The sequence below is a fragment of the Pinus tabuliformis genome, chromosome 7, assembly GCF_031772625.1.
Source record: "Pinus tabuliformis cultivar Carrire ecotype Pingquan chromosome 7, CPIR1, whole genome shotgun sequence".
In the NCBI taxonomy this organism is placed as follows: Eukaryota; Viridiplantae; Streptophyta; class Pinopsida; order Pinales; family Pinaceae; genus Pinus; species Pinus tabuliformis.
The window spans coordinates 616,482,205-616,507,213 of NC_142293.1; positions in this window are offsets into that span (position 1 = coordinate 616,482,205).

Below are 25,009 nucleotides of genomic sequence, written 5' to 3' on the forward strand. Positions count from 1 at the left end.
AATTTGATAGTTAAGCCAAATTAATTGCAGATAAAAATAGCAGATGCACTGCTAAATTATGTAAAAACTAGAATGCAAAAAATAAGTAGAAAAACTAAGTTCAAGTTGCAAAAAAGGTAGTAAAGGTCAGTTTTACTTGGATATTAATCCCATAGAAACAAACATAGTTTAGAAGACTGAGATGAATAGGACAGAGACAAAAAATAAGACTTCATGCACAAATTCAAAAATAAACAAAGTCAAAGTTAGGAAAAAGAAAAATCTATAAAAGCGGGCCTAATTAAGAAGAATTCGAGTAGAATAATTAATAGGTTGCATAGAAGAGTGTGTGGAAGAGAGTTGTTGGTGCGACGTGATGCATAATAGTTTGGGTATGCATCAAAGGTGAATCAAAGAGAAACCTTTGTGTTTCAAAGGTTTTTTTAAAGATGCAGGGAAGTGCATTGGTGATTGGTGTTGGTGTTGTTGGTGCATGATTTGTTCTGTAATTATAAATTGTTGAAGGTGATCTTATTGGTGTTTTGTATCAGTAATCAAAGATTGTTGAAGATTTTTGCATCAGTAATCAGAAATTATTGAAGGTGTTTGCATGGTGGCTTTGGTGAGTAGTTGCAGTGAGAAAAATTTGTTTGATTATGAGGCAAGACATCTCTTGGTTCTAGTATGAAAATGGATGAAATATGGATCAACAAGAACAACAAGTGGTAGCTTACATATTAGGGGTAGGAGCTACTTGTAGTGGGTGCTAGTAAATCTTTGGGGGTAAGAGTCCCTTTCAGTAGATACTGATAAACGAGTAGGGACAAGTGTCCCTTCTAGTGAGTAATGGTAAACAAGCAGGGGCAAGAGTCCCTTCCATTGAGTGCTCGTAATCGAGCAGGGGGAGGAGTCCCTTTATTGGTAGTTGATAAACGAGAAGGGATTGAAGTTCCTTTTAGTAGCATCTGATAAACCATGATGTAATTAAGTTGAACCTTGTAATAAAAAGAAGATTGGTGTCTTATGTATATGTTGCTCATGTGATTGATGTTTATGATCACTAGAGAAATTTTGATGTAAAAAATGGGCCTCCTAAGGAAAATGTACAATAAAAATTCACTTTATGAGAACTAATAACATTTTAGGGGATGTCATCATCCCCCATGGTTGAGGTGGCATTGCTTGAGTTAAAGGTACTTGTCACATTATCAATGGTGGATAAAAACTCATGGTTAACCATGGTAGTGCTCTAAGTACTTTTAAAGTCATAAAGTAAAGTACTTATAATAAAGACCATTTTACATTTTTTGAATAAAATATTATTATTGTCATTTCATATTCTTTGAAAGAAACAATGCATATCCTTATACAAACTTCATGTTTTTACACACTTTTAAATAAATATTATATTTGTATATTTGTATACATATATTTTTAAATTATACATTCATCTCGTTTTATTTAATATTACAATTTCAAATTAATTATAAGTTAATATCTATACATATATATTATACATATGAAATAAAAAGAAATAAAAATGTAACCTTGTAATTTTATGATAAATCAAATTCATGATAATATTATTATAATATTAATAGCAATATAAGCATATTAAAATTAAAGGAAAAAGTATAATAGTTTTGTATGATTTATGTTTTTTTTGTAATAAATTGATCTTACAAATTTCGCTTAATGTCAAGTTATTGAATAATATGTAAATTTATGTTATTATAACTTTCTTAAACAATTCAATGTCATAAGAATTATAAAAAAAATATTATGTTTTTCCAAAATAGAAAATAATAGAATTTTATTATGTTAATTACAATAATAATTTTATTAAAATATTTAATGATTAAAAAATACAATATAATCATATCAAATTGTATAGTCAATTCAATATGTCATATAAAATTAATACATAAAATAATATATTACATTTATTATATTATATTATTTGATTTTATATGGTATCTTATTACATGTTATATAATTTAGTTGTATAATTTAAATAATGTAAATTTTAATTAATAGTATATTATACAATTAAAAATTTATGAATTTATATTTATAATTTTTTTTAAAGTTATTTAAGTACAAAGGACAAATGCATTAGTTGTTCAATGATAATGACTTTTTCTTGAAAAACTCAGTTTTATTTATAGTCATATCAATACAATTTTTTAATTAATTTTATTTTGGTACAATTTTTCAATTGAATTTAACCATGGTTACATGGATTGTGGTGCAAAAAGTGAATTGCAAATTCATAAATATTATTTTATTGATTTAGCTATTATTTTATTATTTCCTTAGGAGACCCATTTATTTGTGTCGTTGATCCATGAATAATTGTTAAAGAGATTAAAAAGTGAAATTTTAAATAATTGTATAATTTGGCCACACAATTGATTCAACCCCCCTCTTAGTAGTGTCCTGGTTTCCATTGTTTCTAACAATTGGTATCAGAGCCAGTGTCCTTTAGGATCAATTTAGCAGCTGGAAGGAAGATAAGGGATCATGGAGAACCAGGACTGGATTACCTGAGATGGAGTTCCATTTTTGAATGGATTAAATTATACAACTTGGAAGGTAAGGATGAGAATCTTCTTGCAAGCTCTTGATCTCGATTTATGGCTATTTGTGGAGAATGGAGTAATAAATAATAAGTTTGATAAATTATCCAGGAAGGAAATCATGAGAGAGTTATTTAAGGCAGACATTGAGAAAGTAATATGTTATAAGAATACCAAGGAGATATGGGATAAATTGCAGTCCATATATGAAGTAGATGTGAAAACTGCATGTGGTGTCAAGATTCTTTCCATGGGGGATAAAGAAGGCAAAGATTCAAAGAGCGTTGAAAATCATGAATTGAATGATGATTCTTATGTATCAATAGGCCAAGTCGATGATCAACACCGAGAGAAGATGCAATCTGTATGTAAGTTATTTTTTTGTTGTTAGTGTAGAACAACAAACCATTTATCTTCAAACTGCTTAGCTACAAGTAATGGTGAAAGTAAGAGTTGCTCATCAAGTTGTAATGAAGATAGAGATACCTTAATAGTGATAACAGATTTTGACATTGGTCACGAAGACAATGGGTTCACCTCTGGTGAAGAGGAAGAGAGGGCATCTCACATATCAACAAAATAATCCCTAGAGTCATCAAGGGAACACACTTTTGAGAGTGAAATAAACACTAGTGCTAAATATAGTGGCTCCTCAAATGAGTTGGAATATATTGAAGAAAAGGTTTGTTTGAAGAGGTCATTCATATTAGGTGTTGAAGAGATTAATAAATTTAAAGCTATAAATGCGAAGCTCGAAGAAGAGAACAAGACATTAAATCAGAAAGTGTTGAATCTTCAGAAGCATGCAGAGAATTCTGAAGCGTTTAAAGGAAATCAAACTAACGATTGTTCCTTTCAGGCCAATATAAAAATTGAAGATGATGGTGACTCAACAACAAAATTAAAGGGACCCATGAATTTGGCTAAAAGAAGGTCTCGAAATGCTGCAATGGCAAAGAAAAGAACACAACAAAATAAAGGGTCTTCCGGGAATCAAAATAAAGGTATGTAGCCCCTCATCTTCTTTTATAATAACGCGAGGAATTTTTCCTCCATGTATGTGTCCAGAAAGGAAAATGAAGGTGCATCAACATATATGGAATGCATAATTTTAGCCACAACCACAAATTCCTTAGAAGAGAAATTCGACCAACCAAGCACAAAGAGCCTTTTCTCCTCAAAGTCCATATTTTCAATGGCGTAAGAGTAGCAAGTGAAAAAATTATAGTCCAAGAAATTAGACAAGCACAAGATTTGGCAAGAAGTATAACTCTTGTGTCCCCTTCTTGAATAAAGTTGAATGTTATAGGTGTAAGAATTTTGGGCATAAAGTAGGTGCATGCAAATCTAGCAAGTTTTTTTATTTTTTATTTTTTATTTATTTATTTTTTTAGAATGCTGCAATAGAGTTGAGAGCCAACAAAAGGAACTGCACAGGAGTTATTTAAACATCTAGAAGAAAGGAAAATAGAATGGTGCATAAAGGCAGTGCAAAACAATGTTTGGATTTGAAGATAATCAATAGAATATTGGCACATCAAACTCTAAAATTTCAGTGGTTGATATATCATATATTACTTGCAATAGGCAGAGATTCTAATCAGACAAAAGAAGCAACATCAACCATGACAGTCCTCCAAAGAAATACAATGAGAAAGAAGAGCAACAAGTAAATTGAAAATTGGCTTTAATTAGTACTAACAGGAAGAATGACCAGTGATCTCTATGCTCAGACAATGGTAGAAAGTCACTTAGTAAGGAAAACTAGCACAAGAAATCAACTCATATCCAGGTGTGGAAGAAAAATGAAGATAATATACGCAGCGGGAGTAGATCCCTTGTTCCTCTTCATTGAAGAGAAGAGTCTGGCTTCAAGGGAAGCCGTAAAGGTGAGATGCAAGGATAAAAAAGGAACATGCCAATGAATGCATCTGAAGGATAAGAGAAGTATTGAATCTTGTTGTCAAATCATATTGATAGATAGTTGGTGATGATTTGTTTACAAACTTTTCTAGAAAGTATTGCTTACATATTTCTAATGCAAAGAGGGAGCATGTCCATAGGGGGATTATATTCAAGTCAATATTTTAGTATCAGATTATGCATTGAAAATTGATATCATTAATTGGTACTAATTATGTGCTGCAGAGGCTAATGTTGTTTACTGCATATGTGAGTAATCAAAATGGATTGGTTTTTATGATGTTGTTCCAATTGGTAATTGATATCACATGGTATCAAAGGTATTGTCAAATGGTATTTACAATCATACTATGGTGTTCGTGTTGTCTAATGTTGATAGGAAAATATTGGTTGATATGACTATTTTTCACAGTGAGTTTGTTGTCATTAGAAGTATACCAAGTGAAACACAATCTGAGTTGTTGGTCTAGGCGTGCATTGGTGAGAGTCCCTCTATGTTTGTCAAGTAAGAACTCCTAAGTGTTTTTTTTCATCAACTGACAATTGATGGTGTCATGTAAGAGGTCATGTGTATGTGTCTAGGTAGGCAATATTATGAATGTAATCATAACTGAGACTCTCACGATCATGAATCATTTTTCTCATGACTCAGTTGCACAAGCATGTGTTGTTTTAGTAAGAGAACCCTCTTGCCCTCTTGAAGCAGAGATTGGGAGTAAATATTCTTTTCCCTTCAACTCAATCTTCTTCATAGGACAAAGAGGAATCTCCTTGGATCAGATTAGAGGTACCCAAGGTTTTCAACATAAGAAGAAGTAGTTGACAGGTCCACACGATCAGAAGATAGAGGAAGATTGGACGGGGGGAGCATGTTAGTATATTTTCCATTGATTTCAAAGGGGGAGAAGTATTGATGATAAAACACAAGATGGTAAATGATAATTGGAAAAGCACAAGGAGAAGTATCAAAGAAAAGTATAGATCATTGGTAAAGATGCGTTGTTTGATCTTGGTGTTGCCATCAATGCCAAAGGGGGAGATTGTTGGAAATATGTTGTCATTGATAACAGAGGCAATGACAAAGGTGATAATGGAAAAGAAAATGCAAAGGAAAAGGCAATGGTAAAGGTGGAACATGAAAAGAAAAGGCAAAGGAAAAAGCATTGCAAATGGTAAAGAAAATAATAAAGAGTGGCAAAGGTAACTTGAATGATGTAGAGGCTTTGGAGCAAGTTTTAGAGAACTAAACCATATCAGATGCAAGTGTAAGCCACCCATATCGATCTAAGAGCTCTGAAAGATCTTTCCAATGATATATGAAAGTCCTGAAAATGTCTCCTAGATCAAAATATAGAGCCAATAAAAGTTTGGTGGCCCCAAGGCCTTCATAGAGAGTTAAAGGTGGCTGAAGTACTTGGCGCATAGATAAAGTTGGTACAAGTGCCAAACTAGGTTCCAAGACCAGTAGAGCCTCTAAGTGAGAGCTTTAGATAGAAGTTGTAGACAACTTAATAGCGAAAACCATTATTATTGGCCACATATGGAGCAAGATGACACCATCCTAGCAGTGGTATCCCATTGGAAGAACCCCAGAGAATTCATATATGGCGCAGATGTAAAGTGTTGAGATGAATTGAGTGGGTGGCACCCACATGGCAATGGTAGCCCAGAAGTCTATGTAGGGCACACACGGCTAAACGCCGGGAGGAAAGTGTTGGGCCACATTCCAAATTTTTGATGGAACTGGAGACAACCATTTAGATGGGCTTTGTGGTCACAAGGAGTGGTTTCCCGCACAGTTGATTATAGAGATCAAGCGCAGAGAGCTACTCTAGGGACACTCCTCCCAAAACCATAATCCACTTAGGAGTGGTGTCGAGGAGAAGAGTTATTGAACCCAATGGTTTTTTGAGTTAATAAAGGAATTCAATGTAAACCAAGGCCTTGAGGACATCAGCATAGGTGGAAACATATGATTGGCCTAGACTATAGAAAATGATGACATCAGCATGGACACGCGGCAGGTGGATTCAACATTTTTGGGCACCCAAGTGGCCCTTTTATGGGTGACACATGTCACAACTCATAGGTCGACACATGGAAAAAGTGATATCATGGCGATGTCATCCTGATGGGACGGGACACATCAATATTTGACTAAGCCTTGAGAGTCATTTCATTGTCTCTTGCTATAATTGGAGGACCCCACAAGTAAACTCATCCCCTAAGGTATAACCTAACGAGTTTATTATGGGAGCACAAAGTAATGCACCAGGTTACAGGGTGTCGAGACACTGTGGCAGTTGACAATGTGGTGGCCAATAAAAAGGGTGTCAGGCAGACCCCATTGACATCTCATCCTGCTCGATGGAGCCTGGAAAATTAATATGGAGGCACGCGGGAATGCACCAGGATAGATAGTGCTATGGGATACGTGCCCACACAAGGTCTCGTGCAGCGATTGGAGACGAGGGGTACGAAAGATAATAGAAGGAGTCAGGTTTGGGAGCTCCAGGCTTTGTGATTGGACCCAACCCTGGGGTAAGTTTGCATAGAAATGAACCCAGGGTGTAGAGAATAGAGTCGTGGAGGCTCTTGGGAGGTTTTGGCTAAGTTCCTAGACTTGTCCCTTGGTTGTTTTGCATAGAAACACAACCAAGGGATCGACGGAAATAGAATGTGGGGCCATCCCCAAAACCTGAAATCCCGTAACTTGTTAAGAATTGGAACCAATAAAAAAGTCGAGAGATTGGGAGCTTCGGTCTTAGCGCTACGCATGGTCTCTTCGCGTAGAAGTGTGACCAAAAACATAAGAGTTGTTAACAAAGGAAATTGGCCTGTGTAGGGCTCAAAAGGGCCTAGTGCCTAGGGCCTAAACTCGTAGTCGTGGAGACTTGGTCTTATGGTGGAAAAACAGGTAAAGGGCCAAGAGAAAAGGAGCTCAAAAGAAAAAAGGTGGAATTTTTAGTTTAACTGCAATTTTGGTAGTGAAATTTGGCAGTTAAGCCAAATTAACTGCAGATAAAAATAGCAGGCACATTGCTAAATTCTTTAAAAAGCCAGAATGTAAAAAATAAGCAGAATAACTCAGTTCAAGTTGTAGAAATGGTAGTAAAGGTTAGTTTGAATTAGATATTAAGCCTAAAACAACAAACACAGTCCATATTATTGAGATGAGCATGACAAAGGAAAAAAATAAGGCTTCATGCAAAAATTAAAAAATGAACAAAGCCAAAGTTAGCATAAAGAAAAGACTATAAAAGCAGGCCCAATTAAGCAGAATTCAAGTAGCAGAATTAAGAGATTGCAGAAAGGAGTGTGTGGAAGAGAGTCGTTGGTGCAACATGATACATAATAGTATGGGTATGCATCAAAGGAAAATTAGAGAGCAACATTGGTGTCTCAAAGGTGTTGTTAAATATGCAAAGAAGTGCATTGGTGATTAGTGTTGGTGTTGCTGGTGCATGATTTGTTCAGTAACCAGAAATTGTTGAAGGTGATATTATTGGTGTTTTGCATTGGTAATCAGAGATTATTGAATATTTTTTCATCAATAAGAAGAAATTGATGAAGGCGTTTTTATGGTGGCTTTGGTGAGTAGTTGCAGTGAGCATAATTTGTTTGATTTTGACGTAAAAGGTCTCTTGGTTCTAGTATGAAAATAGATGAAGGATCGATGAAAAACACCAACAAGTGGTAGCTTACAGATCAGGGGTAGGATCTCTTTCTAGTGGGTGCTAGTAAATATTTGGGGGCAACAGTCCCTTTCAATAGAGATTGATAAACAAGCAGGGGAAAGTGTCACTTCTAGTGAGTACTAGTAAACGAGTAGGGGCAACAATGCCTTTCAGTGGTATTTGATAAACGAGAAGGGATTGTCGTTCCTTTCAGCAGCAGTTGATAAACCTACAAGTGGTAGCTTGTGCGGCCATGACATAATCAAGTCGAAGCTTGTAATAAAAACAAGATTGGTTTCTTGACGTAATCCAAGGAACTATACCTGTAGTTCCCTTGTGCACTTCCAAATTGGACACACATTTCATACATTAATTTATTTATTTACAAGTCTACCCTAGTCTTAGTCGATGATACAAGTATGGTGATGTAGTCAACATTGAGTTGTCTCCTTCTTAGGTTAATATAACCTTCATGGTAGACCATATGTTGATATCCTAATAGTTCTTCATACTCTTTACTATGTATATTTTTCATAAACACTCGGGACTTTGGTGTAATATCCGCACTTCTATTTACAATATATTTATGTATAAATTCAAGGGAAATACTTTTGTCACTATTTTACATGGCATTTTTTGGACAGAACATTCAATCATCATAAGGCACCTCACCTTGTTCATGTGATACGCCTCACTCTTCCACATGATCACTATAAGGTATATGTACCATAGGTATGTGGACGATCATGATGTTTTCCTTGGATCCCACAATTTACACTCCCAATTGTAACCCTAGACTCCTTTTTTGTGTTCCAATCCCTTCCATTTGGTTGTTGAAAACTTGAAGGTGTTCCACGACACTTTCGCCACTGAGTCTTGCATCACCTGCTAACACTTGAACAATGCCATGATAGTCAAATGCTCTATGAGGTAAGTTAAGTCATAGCAAGAGGCTTTGTTCATCCTCCAATTTTTTTCTTTCGATTTATTTCACATTCACTTCCTAATATGTGGTTCCCGACTCCATGACTGCATTCCATTCTAGGTTTTAAATGAATGCTAACTAGAGGGTCGACCTATAGGAGAAATGGCATTGTCACTAAATTGATTTTCAGATGATTAGATTTATTTTATTCTCTGGTATGTTCATTGAGGGTCTGTGATTTCCCTTCAGTTCATGAACCAACACCAAAATTATTTATGGTGTTACAGGAAATTTCTTCTCGGTAGTGTACTGGTATGATCGCTAGTGGTGTTTCCTGGCCTCAAATGATCACAGATAAGTCAACGCCTTAACCACCAAATTTTATTGCACGATATTTGATTGTATTATTAATTCATTTTACCCTGAATTTTCTCCTCTACTGTTTTCACCTTCTTATCCCCAATTCCCTTATATTGTTTATAAGTGTCGAGAGGACAATGTCTCATGACGAAAACAGGTGTGTGTTGCCTCTTTATTTTCCTTGATACTCTGTTATTTTTTTCCATGGTTCGCTTTTATCTTCATTACTCTCATGTTAAGCAATGTACGACTACTCCTTGTTTTGTTTACAGGTATATCCATTTGCATCTCGGTGGCTTTTGCAATGAACTTCACCAAATTTATGACATTAGCCGATGTAGTTCTCCCTTTATCAGGTTGGTGTCCTATACGACCTCCTAAGGTGTTTTCTTTGAGGTATGAGTCATTTGTGGGCATGGAGACAAGTCGTTAATAGTGGCTAACCAGAGTTCCAAACGGTTTTCTCACGCTTCGTAATTTCCTGCTATGTGACGCCTCACTAAATAGATGTTAAGGTGTGTGGTAGACATTCAACTTCTCTACAAGCTGTGAATTGTAACTAATAACTCCAGAATGAGGGTTTTGCTTTTAACTTATCTTTTCTATGCATAAAATTAAATCTTGATTATGTCATCATGGCCTCATAAGGCTCTAATCTATAATTTCTCTTTTTATTTTTTTCATTTTAACTATCTATAGATTTATGTCAATGTTATTCTATGGATATCTCATGACATTAGAGTATATAGATATGTATTTATTACTTGCTTGTGTTGGTAGTTTACATTACCGTGGATATAATTCATTTCTTTAAAGAGGAAGAGTTTCCTTGGTTGTAATTATGTTTACCCTTTTAATTACCATTGCATATGAATTATTGGTTTGTAAGAATCTCAATTACCCTTGTTCCGTTGCGTCAAACTTTATTGTATATATAGGCTTACAGGCATATTGTCTAGTGAATATTGTTTTAACCTAACAGTCAATGAGTTAATGTATATATGTTTTGACGGATAAGATTTATTTCTTGCTTCTACTATTCTAGGATGCACAATTGTTGGATAATACTTGCATATTGATTTTCCCTGCACCGAGTCTCGGTATTCCTTGTAAAAGCCAAGACATTGTTTTCCTCAGTATTGAATGATTATCTGGCCTCTAACCATATATTACCCTCGTATTCCTAGTTTACTTCTTATGCACATTCCAGATCATATACCTAGCCTTCAGAGGAGCATAGTCCTTTCGTTTAATGATAAAAGAAAATTATATAACTTGCGGTTACTTTTGGTGGTTTTGCTTTGCGCCCTCGTCTTTTTGTTCTCTGAGTAATAAATTGAGGTAATATCCTTACCTTAAATTAGTTCTTCTTTCGAGATTTATACCCTTGGGTTACTGATTACCATCAAAGGTTAATCAATATAATTTTTCTTTAATCTTCAAATATGCTCATGCCTTTCTAGCCACTTAATTATAATTTTGTATTTGCCTAAAAATAAACCCCTTATCTCTGAATGATTGATCTCAACTCTATTAATTCCTTTAGTCAATTTTTCTTTGCCTGAGTCATAAAATGTAAGAGTATCCCTTCCCCTAAACTTTATGTGCTTAACTTATTTATAACGTTACATACTTATTTATGATCATATAGTCTATAATAAATATCTACTCTCCACGATGACTACACTTAATGTTCTCTCTAGTTCACAATAATTATGTACCTACTACGCATTTTCCAAAGTCAATCCTTCATTACCAGAGGAAAATCCACACTTGCTTAACCAATAACATATATCAGATTTTGTATCAGTCAATAAGCACACTGCACAAATTCCATAACCATTAGTAACTTATATGGTCCAATAATTTTAGTATAAATACAGATATGACCAGCACAAATATTTCAATCTAACCAACCACTATTCCTAATATTTCCAAGAGTTAATCACACCAAAAAAAAATTAAAATTACCTCTGAACTCGGGCTATATAAAAGATTTACATGAATACGTTCATCAAAATAATTTATTTTAAAGGTAATCAAATTCTAACCATCAAAATCTATCTTAAACATAATTGGATTCTTACCAACAAAGTCCACCTTCAATATAATTGAATTCTAGTCTGTGAAATCTATTTTAAATATAGTTAGATTCTAACCATCAGCATGACTCGAAAGAAACCACTGGAAATTCCTTAGTCGTGTTGTATACTACTGGAAATTATCTCAGAAAGAAATAATTTCCACCCATCCATGAACTGATTTCCCCCAGTTCATCTCAAACAAATAATATTCTTATCCTTTGGAATCAACAACCCCTATGATTTCTTATGAGGTATATTTATGCCTTTCTTCCTTGGCATATTTTTCTTTTAACAACGTCCCGCTTTTCAGGGTGTGCCAACCCACTCACCTAGGCACCTAGGCTTTTCTTGCTTTAAAGCCTGCCTTTCTGTCTTGTGGTGCTTTATCCCCGTGCTTTTCCTCATTGTTTTTTACAACTGAGTGATTTAATACTTTTTTCCCCATCATATTACATCTTACTAATCAACTCCTAGAGATTTTTAGGAGTGACTTAAGGGAAGATTATCCTAATCTTATCCCTCAATTTCCATATCTTGGCAATAATCTAGTTTACTCTAGTGTTTCTTTCTTATATCCTTGTGTTATATTGAGCATGTGATGAGTATACTTGTATACCAATGTATTTTTAGTTATACAACAAAGAGTCTAGATATTAATATTTACCAAAAATACTTTTAACATCACATCATAATCTCATTACCATTAAGAATACACATTTAACATTTAACATCTCATATCTCATCATTATTCCTTGTGTTATCTTGAGCATGTGATGGGTAAACTTTGGTGTCTCTAAAGCTCTTTTTTGCTTTCATGCTACCCTAAATATATATTGTCTCGAATGTCACAGGGAAGCATTAAAGTATAGGAACCAATAGACTACAAACTAGTAATTTTCATGAATGGACATATCAAATTATTAACTTTTATGATTGGACACATGAGCGGGTGTCTTCCTGTAAAGTTTTCTTTTGTTTCTGTATTCATCTTTCACAACGGCTGGCTGAATGTTGTTCGACGACAGAGTGTATGCGGTGGTGTTTCAGCTAAGTAGTACGGATGCGATAACTTCGTTTACAACAATGTTTGGCGGTGAAATGATTACAAATGTGAACTGCGTGGAACAAAACATGACAGCCGGTTGGGTTAGTCTATGGTTTACTGTTGTGACAGGGTTGGAATTTGAAAAAAGACACGTTTTTCAAAGTTCTTCAACCAGTTTTCATAGTTTCAAGCGAAAACATTAACTGTTTTATAATTTTTAATGTATTTCACAGCTAAATCACCGCGTGACCAACAATTTGCTCGTCAAATTCCAACCCAGTGTTCACTCGTCACTGTCTACTTTATTTAAAAAATTCTACTTTATCTCAGTAAAGTTATCTTTCACAGACGAGACGCGATTGTTGAGCCTAGGGAGTAGATGGTACGCCAGCTCAGCTCTGATTGAATATGTCTTTCGTAGGTGCAACTCAGTAAAGTTGAGCCTAGGGAGTAGATGGTAGCGGCAGGAAAAGCCAGCTCAGCCCTGATTGAATATGTCTTTCGTAGCTGCAACTCAGTAAAGGGACGTTCAATGACCGAACATATGGAGTGAAATGTCGGGCCACGTAGTAATGTTACTCTTGTTTCGTTGACATCGTCATTTATCATTCACATCTACCTGTGTTTCGGGTTCCTGCTCTCATATTCACAGATTCTACGGTCACAATCATACGGAATCAAATCCAATGATCGGTCGGTTGCCATGTGCGACTTTGGAAAATAGAAGGCTTATGGGCTCCATGCTTTCGCCATCCATCCCTGTTGATCGCCATCTGCCACGAGTTGATTCCGAAGCCCAGATCAGCCAAGGTACGAGAACTCACCGCCGAACTGAGTTACTCGCAGAGAAGATCCATTGGCAGGCAAGGGTAAAAATGAGGTGCACACAAGGGCAACTAGATGGAGCCCCCGTTTCCTCCAAACCGAAGATAAGAAAAGGTCTTTGGTCACCTGAAGAAGACGAGAAACTTATCAATTATATGAAGAATAACTGCCATATCGGCTGCACCTGGAGCTATGTGGCCAAGCATGTTGGTAATTAATGAAGTACCCAGTTCCATTCTGCTTTATTTCAGTTCTACTCTGCTTTATTTTAGTATTTTAACAACGTTAATAATATTAATTTAGTTTGCATTCATTCCAATTAAATTAAAAAAGTCAAAAAATCAAAATATAAACCTGAAACATAAGATTTGCATTTCATTTTACTTAAAACAGAGTAGTTCATTAATTTTTATGAAGTACGTTTTTAACGTTTTTAACGAAGTCTTTATAACGAAATGCAAAGTTTGTTTTTGTAGTGAGTGCCCTATCCTCTATATAATATCTCAGTGAATACCCTTTTCCTTGTCTGTACAAATATAGTACTTTCAGTGACTACCGTCTGCTCTTGGTGCAAGATCGATAATAAGTTAAGTCTCCTTTTTATAATCAAGAATTTTCAAGCATATAGTGAATAATAAGTAAATTTTGTATTTGAGAATTTTCAATTCTATAATAGGCTTTGGAAATTTGATGAATATAAAAAAATATGATAAACTTCTTTCATATTTATAGGATTTCCAAAATATACATTACCTGAATTGCAGACCTTTCCAATTTTATTCATAAAAAAAGCTTCCCAACCAAACTAAGTAAGACACCTTAGACTAATTCATGGTCATGTATATACAGGTCTGCAGAGATCCGGAAAGAGCTGCAGGTTGAGATGGATTAACTACTTACGACCTGGCCTTAAACACGGCGCAATTTCACTCCAAGAAGAACAATTGATCATACACTTACACTCTATTCTGGGCAACAGGTTTTCTTTTGATCCATTCATGCACATCTGCTCTCTTCTATTCACTGATTTCTCTATTAATAATTGTTCCATTTAACTGCTACTTTTTGTCCATCGATCTGGAAAAGTGAATGGTGTTGACGACGCAGGTGGTCTCAAATTGCCTCCTATTTGCCTGGACGCACGGACAACGAGATCAAGAATTATTGGAACTCTTATATCAAAAAGAAGTTCAATGAATTTCCCTGCTCCTCCACCGAAGCCAACGGCAACAGCAGCACAAAATTTAATAACCCGTCGCAATCCGATCCCACATACAATACTAATACAGTCCCTGCGCAGGCTCATGGTGGTTATATGGGGTTTCACTCTGGCAAACCTTTGGACGTCATTCCTGAAGGGTGCCTGCAGTCCCTTGATACCATCTTGAATGCATTGATCAGTGAAGAAAATCAGCTTTATGGTGTTCAGAACGGATTGGATTTGAAGTATGAGCAAGAACATGAACAAAACAATGAGTTTGCAATTGATATACACCCCACCAACAACCAGCTTATTTCTTCCTCACCGCTGTGGACTGATTCTACTTCAACTCAGGCCAGTGAGAGCTTCTCTCAGGCTTTTACATTTCCCAGTCTGCAAGCGCAAGGGCATACTTATAAAACTGCAAAATCATTGAGATGCGGTCAATTCATAAACTCGCGGATTACATTGCCATCTAATGAAACGCCTGCTCTTGATGAGATCAGTGACTCGATGAAATGGGAAATTGGAAAAGATGGCGAGATGCTTATGATAGACTATTCTTCTTTGACAACATCTCCTGGAACAACTGCACGGAGCGCTGGCCATTCCTACTCAAATGCAGCTGATTTTAGCAATGTTTACCCAGAAGCTGAGTCATACCCACCACATCATTCCCGCTCCCAATTTAGTGCACCAGAAATTCTATGGGCCGACGTTGATCAGTACTCTAAGATCCAGTCTCAGGATCAGGACGATTGCGACCGCGTATCATACGAAAATTGACTTGAATGTTTCTTAATCCATGAGTTAATTTTCTTGTGCGACAAGTAGAGTCCACTGTCACGTGATTCATCAAAGTTGTAACCTCCGATGCATCAAAATTCAAATGTATGCCATAGATTAACATCTTCAACGTATGTCATCTGCTTACGTCTGCATTTAAACTGTCAGTTTCACAAGCTTTTCACAAACCTAATTAAAGAAAAGTTATAATATATTTAAATTTGTACACTCAGCTGTGAAAAAGAACTTGCGAAAAAGCATATGGACCGGTTGAAAAAGCTTATGAAAAAGGTTCTTGAGCTGTAATAATCTCATTGCGAAGTAGCGTAACGTATTGGATTTCACAATTTCCACCGACTATGTACAACAATTTGGTGAGGACGGGTGACTTAATGCTTAGGCAGCCCATCATACATGAATATCTAGAAAGAGCTTATTGTCTTGTAGTCATCTCCTTTTGAGAGTAACGGATAACAACTCTGATATAGTTTTAAACAAAATTACTATCTCAAACTCAAATTTATGATTTTAACCGATCTTGTTTGGTCTTATACAAAATTAACATTTATCTTACTTTGAAATGGGAATTAGAGTTACACATGACAAATTGTTCTTTTTATATTTATTTATTTGAATCTTAAGAACAAATCTTTGAAAACAAAACACTTTATCTTCTTCGCGTTTTGTTTGTTTTCTTCGAATTTGGTGATATAATTGGTAATGAAATTATATATATATATAGATAATATGTATTATTTTTTTTTAAATATTTAACTTATATAAATTTGCAAATTCACATTTAAATTTGTAATTTTAATAATTTATTTTTAATTTTAAATAAAATTAATCAAATTTTAAATAATTTTTAAAATAAAAATCAAAAATAAAAATTTTAAAAATTTCTTATTATTAAAATTCTAAATTTATAAATTTATGATCTTTCCAATTTCAATTCAATTCCCAATAAAATTAATTAAAATAATTTTATAAAATTTATAAAATATTAATTCAAGAATCCCAACTAAATATCAAACTTCCGTTTACCATAGATGGTTAGTCATCTCTTCGAAGGAAAATTCTTTGAAAATATTCGAAATTAGAAGGTTTTCTTTTTCTCAACATACATATATATATATATATATATTTAAATTAAATATATTAATAAGTATAAATATGTTTTATCATAAATGGCTAGATTTAAGGATAAATATGGACATTCTGAATTTGGATACATGGGATGGTTTCAAAATTAAAAATATTATTTAGAAAAAATATATATGATGTATTAGAAGACATTAAGATTTACAATTAAAAATAACGCTAAAGTTTTTTAAGTTGGATTAATGGTAGTCTTTATATTATATTATATTATATATATATATCTATATATATATATATATATATATTTTAAATTTTGGAAAAATAATTTATTCCTTTTCAAAAGGAAAAGTTTGTAATTTTATTCATCTTCAAACAAGCAACCAAATTACATTTTGCATATGCTGTAAGCATTTCCTAAGATAAGTATGGCTTATGAGATAAAGAGAATAAAACATATGAAAATTTGGAGATTAAATGTCATAATAATCACATAACTTCTCTTTCTTTCCTTTTTGTTATTCCCCTTTGTTCGGACCGGACCAACGGGAACCATTGCTAGTTCATATCTTGTTTACTTTGGTGGGAATCTTGTTGACTTTGGTGGGGATCCATTGCTAGTTCACATCTTGTTGACTTTGGTGGTGGTCTTGTTGACTTTGGTGGGGATTATTTCTGAGTTAAAGCTCTTAGAAACCTTAACTCTTTTTGAACCCCCCGTCCCATTTTTTGTATGTGCCTCATTTTTTTGTTGTTTTGATGTTTGAATCTCTTGTCATTCAATGCCATCCTACATATGGGATATGCTACAATGTTAGATCCATGCTTCAAGTTATGGTTGGTTTGGATGGTTCTTTATGATTTCTTCTTCTTCTTCTTCTGAGAGGTGAGGATCATAACCCTAGCATCCTTTTGATTTATGGTCCTGCCTCTTTTTCCTTTTTGGGATCTTATTTTCCTAAGGGCATGTGTTTTGCAAGCATCCTGTTTGGAAGCATATTCAACATGTGAAGGCCATGTTCTCATATTCTAATACTTGCGTTCACTGAAAATTTTTGTTTTAGTAGTATGTGTTCAAGTAGAGCTTTGTTGAGGTCTCTCTCTATGCAGATTTTGCCAAAGGAAAAAGGCCTTTCTTTGTTTTCTTTAGGTCCATATTGTTGAATTTTCCTAGTGTTTCCAATTTCCTCTAGAAAAATGTGATGCCAGAAAGAAAGGGGGAGATTTGGTAGCCCCATTCATAATGGCATAGTTGAGACCACCATTTTTGTGGCATCAAAATATGGGAACCATGGGGTAATGAGGAGCCCACATCTACCCCAGAACTAGGGCCCATCATTCAATACTTTTTTCCAGATTTGCTTGAGTATCAAATTGGATAATAAAAAACATTTGGAACATAAATAGATCTCACAGTTGGGGGTTCGGGATGAAAAGACCCACTGGTATAAAATGTTAGATCTAGGAAAAAAACCATCAGACCTGCATATCATAATCTTGGATTGGCGGGAAGAAAAAAGGGAGTTTAACTCTGGAAGATTAACCTACATGGTAGACACATGCTTCGTTTTTTCTACAATGTAGGGACCTGGGTTGATTTAAGGATGATTTGCAGGTATAGAACTGTTTCCCTATGTGACATCCTTGTAGGAAGCTGATCCATTGGAGGTCCCTAGCCCCAGAGCTCCACCATGAAGCTTGAGGTTCAATATTATGGTAGAGTTCCTTGATATTCAATAGTCCTTCATCATAGAAAGATCCTAAAGCATACTCATTTCAAAAGGAAGACACTGCATTTTTACAGGAATGCCCAACCTATACATGACGTGTTGCTTCAGATTTCCCACTGAGTCCAAAGCCTCGACCCAAAATAGGGAGGATTTACCATTTATATTTTTAATGAGGATCTGAAATATTTCCTCGTACGACTCTTCCTATCTTTCTTCCAACATAAAACTATGAAAGGGAGGAAGTTCTCCTTGTGAAATCATATCACTCATGCGCACAGGTAGCAACATCTATGCAGGTTTCATATCCATCATGACTTTATCAACTAGGCTTGCTTGGTTACCCGCAAAACGGGGAATAGTGAACGATATTTGGATATGATTCCAGTCAACCAATTGCATTCAACATAACAATGTAAGGGCATCCTTTCCATGACCATGCATCACATAAAAACCAAATATTTCTTTCCATGATGCTAAATTTATCTAATTCATTTTTTTAAGCACTTGGTGTTCCTTCTTAGTGCACCCACATTTAGCATACATATCTACCAATGCACTTGTTGCATTAAAATCTCAATCAGTTTGACTTCTAATTGTATAACCATGCATTTCCTTACCATGACTTAGAGCTACAAAGTCAACACATATTGGGATAACACTAGCTATGGTAACTGAGTTTAGTTTCATGGTGAAAGCACTCATTTCTTTCAAGAGGTTTAAAGCCCCCTCTCCATGTGTATTTTGTGCATAAGTCACAATCATTGAAGTCCCAAAGATCACATTAGGCTCAACACCTACTCACTACATTTCTCAAGATAGTATCTTGACATCCTTAGGCATGCCTTTCTATCTATACCTTGCAAATTTTGAATTCCATGCAGCAATTTTTATCTTAGACATTTTGTCAAATGTATTGCACGCATCCTTCATGCTTCTACACTTCACATGTTTCTACAAGGGCACTTCCCATAGAAACATATTATTCAAGGCAACCCTTGATAGTGTAATTATGGATCCCCTTGTCTTGTTGTAGATCTACTAAGCTTCCACAGTCAGGATGAATGCTCACGATAAAAAAAGACTTTGGTATTCCACCTTATTCATGCATTCGAAAAAGTATCTTCGGAGCCTTTTCTCCATCCCCATTCAACACACACCCTCCTAATCCAACGATGAATGACCTTACACCAGCCCACCAGATCGCTTGAGAAGAAAGTGAAGAAAATCCCTTGTGTGTTGTCATTATCATTCTACTCCTACACTCCCTTGAAAGTCAACTCTCGAGAATTTGTTATATACACTCAATGTATAGCAATGTTCTATCAATTTTGGAAAATTAATTGTATGCAAAAACACTTTGTTCTCTACAACTCCACAAGTTTTTATAGCAAGATTCAATAATTTAAATACTCAAAAGGTTGTACTAATAAAAATATATGCATTATATATTTTCAGGAATATTAACATACTTGTTAGGAAAATTCAAAATTCACATAGTTAGGCACAACTTTTATAAACAAAAATATATTTGGAAAACAAACTCATTTTCCTACATTTTATTTTTTACACCAACTTCAAATTCATTGCATAGGTACCTCTAATCATCTCTCCAAGTTAACATATTGTTGTTGGGATGATCTAGAAGTTGGTTAACTAGCTTTAATGCAATGAGATTTTTCATATGAATCTCATTCAAATATAGCATCAATATTTTCATTCTTGACCAACATTTTTTATATGGAAAATTTTGGTCATCTCCTTCTTTTAGTGCTGAAGGCTACTTGGGTTCACGTCCTTCAACATTAATGTGCAAACAATTTGCTCACCTATTTCAAAGCTGTCACCCACCTAGAATCTATAGATATAGGATTTTTTTCTTTGTATACTTCTTATGATTCTATGAAATTTTTCTTCTTCATATTTTTTCTTTATGATTATTTGGATTCATAATAATTTTTTTAAAATAAATATTTCAAAGCTACCGTCAACTAGAATCTATAAATATGGGATTTATTTTTCTTTGTAACCTTCTTATGATTCTATGAAAAAATTATTTTTTGTATTTTATTTATTTATGATTATTTGGATTCACAACTGTATTTTAAACAATAAATCTAACATAATTTAAAGTATAGAGTTTTTCTTTTGGAAAAATTGTATAATAATTTATTATTTTTTTGTTCTCATTATTTCAAACTATTTGGTTAAAATATTACTTTCTACGTGAAATATATTTTTCACTTTTAATATCACCGACTTTCCATTAAATACAACATTACCAAAAATACTATCAACATCACATCATAATCCATAACCATTAAAAAAAATACACCATTTCGAAAATCTATTTAGCATCCCGTCATTATTACTCTCTAACCATACCAAAACACTTTCTAACCTCTTATAATTACACCGAAGGTGTCCCTTTTTGAAAGTCAAGCTAACTTTCATCTACAATTTTATTTTCCAACGTTAGTTGGGAGCAAACAACTGTCATTTTTTCCACTAGATTTGAACATTGCATGGTTAGTTATGGTTAGTTTTTCCTTTGGTTTAGGGTTTGAATATTGTATTCTATTTTTTTTAAGCACCTGTGACTATTTTAGAGTCTCAAAGAGATCGTGTTGGAAAGGTGGAAGAGACAAAACACAAATTCACATAAAAAACATACAAGTTACGTCTCTTCTATTGATCAAACAAAACTTGATACTTACAATGAACCCAATGAAGAGTATTTAACCTTTTCGACTAGCGACTCACCTAAAATATCTTGACATGCAACCACACACTAAAAGTCATCTATCACTTAACTCGACTTGACTCAACACTCCAATACTCAACCCTCAACACTTAGTTAACTGACTCTCTAGTTTTAGCCAACTCCTCATGCGGGAGTAATTAGCTTATTTTAACACTCCCCCTTAATTACAACTGCTAAACTAAAACTTGACTCATGACAACTCAAACATGCCTACTGGTCTATGTCTCAGCTAGGCTTACAACACCCAAGTTTCTTCTATGAAACTCAAACACATATTTTGCTAATGACTTAGTAAATATATCAGCCAATTGATCACTAGATTTACAAGGCTTCAAGTGAACTTCTCCATTGCTCACAAGTTCTCTAATAAAGTGATATCTAGTATCAATATGCTTTCTCTTTTCATGAAACACACTATTCTTGGATAGTGCAATCGCTTATGTGTTGTCACAATATATTGTTGTTGATCCTTTTTGTTTATGCTTGAGTCCATCAAATACTCTTCTTAACCACACTGCTTGACATGCTATTGCTACATATTTTGCTTCTACTGATGAATGTGTCACAATGGGTTGCTTCTTAGATGTCCATGAAATCACACCTGAACCAAGATGGGACATAAAACCAAAAGTGCTCTTCCTATCATCCAGACTGCCTGCAAAATCACTATCTATGTATCCAATCAAATCCTTATTTTCTGTGCTTGCATACATTATGTGACAATCTCTAGTTCCTGCTATGCATCTCATAATTCTTTTTCTTTCACTTCAATGTGTGTCTTTTGGAGTCTCCATAAATCTAGAAATCAAACTCACTCCTTGCATGATATTCGGTCTTGTAGCTGTGAGATACATGAGGCTTCCAACCAATCATTTGAATAGAGTTGGATTGACATCTGATACTTCATCATCCTTGCTTAACTTTGTACCTGTTACAACTGGTGTAGGGACATGTTTGCAGTTTTCCATCTTGAATCTTTTCAACAAATCTTTGGCATATTTATTTTGACAAATAAAAATTCATTTTTTAGATTGCTCAAATTATATGCCAAGAAAATATTTCATGAGACCAAGATCTGTCATCTCAAATTATTTCATCATGGCCTCTTTAAATTCATCTTACTCAAAATCATCTAAAAAAATCATGTCCTCAACATATAAGCAAACAATCAAAATGTGTCCATACTCATTTACCTTTATGTACAAGGTAGGCTCAATGTTGCTTCTGTAAAATCCATTCTTAATCATGTAGTTGTCAATTCTACTATACCAAGCTCTAGGCGCTTGCTTCAGTACATAGAGCGCTTTCTTCAACCTGTAAACTTTCTCTTCGTTACTTTCAAATTCATAACCTGGAGGTTGTTGCACATAAATTTCTTCTTCTATAATTCCATTCAAGCAGGTTGATTTCACATCCATCTGATATACTTTCCACTTGTTTTGAGTTTCTATGGCTAGAACTACTCTTACAGTATCCAATCTATCTACCAGAGCAAACATTCTCCAAAATCTATTCCCAGTTGCTACGAGAATCCTTTTGCTACAAGTCTAGCTTTAAATCTATCAATTTCACCTTTCTCATTCAACTTTGTCTTGTACACCCACTTTACACCATTGATATTTTTATCCTTTGGCAAATCAACCAAATCCCATGTATCATTCTTTTCAATAGCTTCAATTTCTTCATCCATGGCTTGCACCCAATTTTCATCTTTGATTGCTTCTTCAAACGAAGAAGGTGGGAATGACAACAATGAAAAATTTGAACTAACATCCAAATCATCATAAATATCTTTCAAACTTCTCATCTTTCTTTTACCATTGTTTGATTCATCACCTGATTGATTGTCAGGAGAATCTCGATCTGTTGATCTGCTTGAAGATCCATGATTCTCTGAAAATCTTGGAGTCCTTGTTGGTGTGTGCTTGTTTAGTGTTTTCACTTGTGATTCTCACTGCTCCTTTTCTGCTACATTATATTCTTCCATCAGTGGCACTTGTGCATCAACTATTTTGTCTACAGTTCCATTCCACAACTCTTGTTCGTTGAACATAACATCTGTGCTAATTATGGTCTTCTTGGTGATAGGGTTATAAAATTTGTAAGCTTTTGATTGCTCACTATAACCAGTAAATATGCAATTTTCAATTTTATCATCCAATTTACCTCTTCGCTCCTTAGGCACATGTGCATAAGCTACACATCCAAATACTCTAAGATGAGATATGCTACAAGATATACCTGCCCATGCTTGTTCTGGTACTCTATTCATCACACTGTTTGTAGGAGATCTATTGATCACATAAATAACACATGCAATTGTTTCTGCCCAATACTCATTAGACAAGTTTCTGCCTTTCAACATGCTTCTTACCATGTTCATAATTGTCATGTTCTTTCTCTCTGCTACACCATTATGATGCAGTGTGTACCTGGTTGTAAACTCTCTTTTGATTCCATGTTGTCCGTAGTAATCATGGAATGCCTTTGAGTGATATTCTCCACCATGATCTGACCTCATTACCTTGATATGTCGATCACTTTGGTTCTCTGCTAATGCTTTGAATTCCTTGAACTTTACAAAATTTTCAGACTTCTCCTTCAAGAAGTAAACCCAAGTATTTCTACTATAATCATCAATGAAAGTGAGGAAGTAACAACTTCCACCAATCGACTCTATCCTCATAGGTCCACACAAGTCTGTATGCACTAGCTCAAGAGGTTGCTTTGCTTTGTATGCAACACCCTTTGGAAAAATTTTACAATGTTTCTTTCCTAAGATGAAACACTCACTAGTACTAGCAGGTTCTTTGATGGGAGGTAATCCTCTAACCATCTATTTTTGCTGCAACAATCTTAAACCATAAAAGTGCAAGTGTTTAAACCAAAAATGCCATAACCAATAATCATCAAAACGTTCAACTATAAAAGAACTAACTTGATCACTATAATTCATAATTAGAGGAAAGAGTTTGTTCCTCGTCATCTTTACCTTCGCTATTAGTTGCTTACTTGGGGGCTTGTCATATATAACACATTCTTAACCTTAAAAGATAACTTTGTATCTTTTATGTGTCAATTAACCAACACTTATCAAATTATGTTTGAGACTAGGAACATAATATTAATATACCTCTGAGATTGTCTTCGGATCCCCCTGCCTAGTTAGAATGTTGACCACTCCTTTTCCATCTACTTCCACAGTCTTGTCAGTCCCCAACATTACCTCTTTTTTCTCAGAATGATCGAAATTTTCAACCAAATTCTTATTGCTATCATGTGGTTATCGCAACCACTGTCTAATAGCTGCACACTAGCAGAAGGTTCATGCATGGTATGATAAACTGGGAACATTGAGCTAGTACTCTCTGTAGTGAAATTAGCTCTCTGGTTCTGTTGATTAGCTATCTTATTCTTGCAATCACGAGCATAGTGACCAAATTTATTGCAATAATAGCATCTCACCTTTGATTTGTCAACTCTTTGATTATTGTTGAATATTTTGTAGTTTCTTCCACTTTCATGTTCATGCTCTTCTCGACCATCTCTATGACTAACACATCTTCCGCCTCGTCCTCTGCCTCTCGATATACTTGTGCCTCAACCTCTATCTCTTGAAATAGAAACCTAACTTTTGAAAGCGATTTCTAAAGTGGAATCCTTATTTCTGTCTATCCTTGCCTCATGGAATAGAAGTGATCCCATCAGCTCATCAACTGTCAATGATGCCAAATCCTTGGCTTCTTCTATGGCTGCCACCACAACATCAAATTTGGTAGACAAAGATCTAAGGACCTTATCAACCACTATTTGATCTTTAATTTCTTCACCATAAACCTTTTACTGGTTTACAACAGTGATGACCCGATTCATGAAAGAATCGATGTCCTCTGTCTCCTTCATCTGTAGACTTTCAAAATCTCTCCTAGTATTTTGCAACTTAACAATATTGAGTTTGGCCATACCTTTATAGTTTGTCGCCAAAGTATCCCATGTTTCCTTTGTTGAAGACGTGATCATAATTTTTGGAACACTG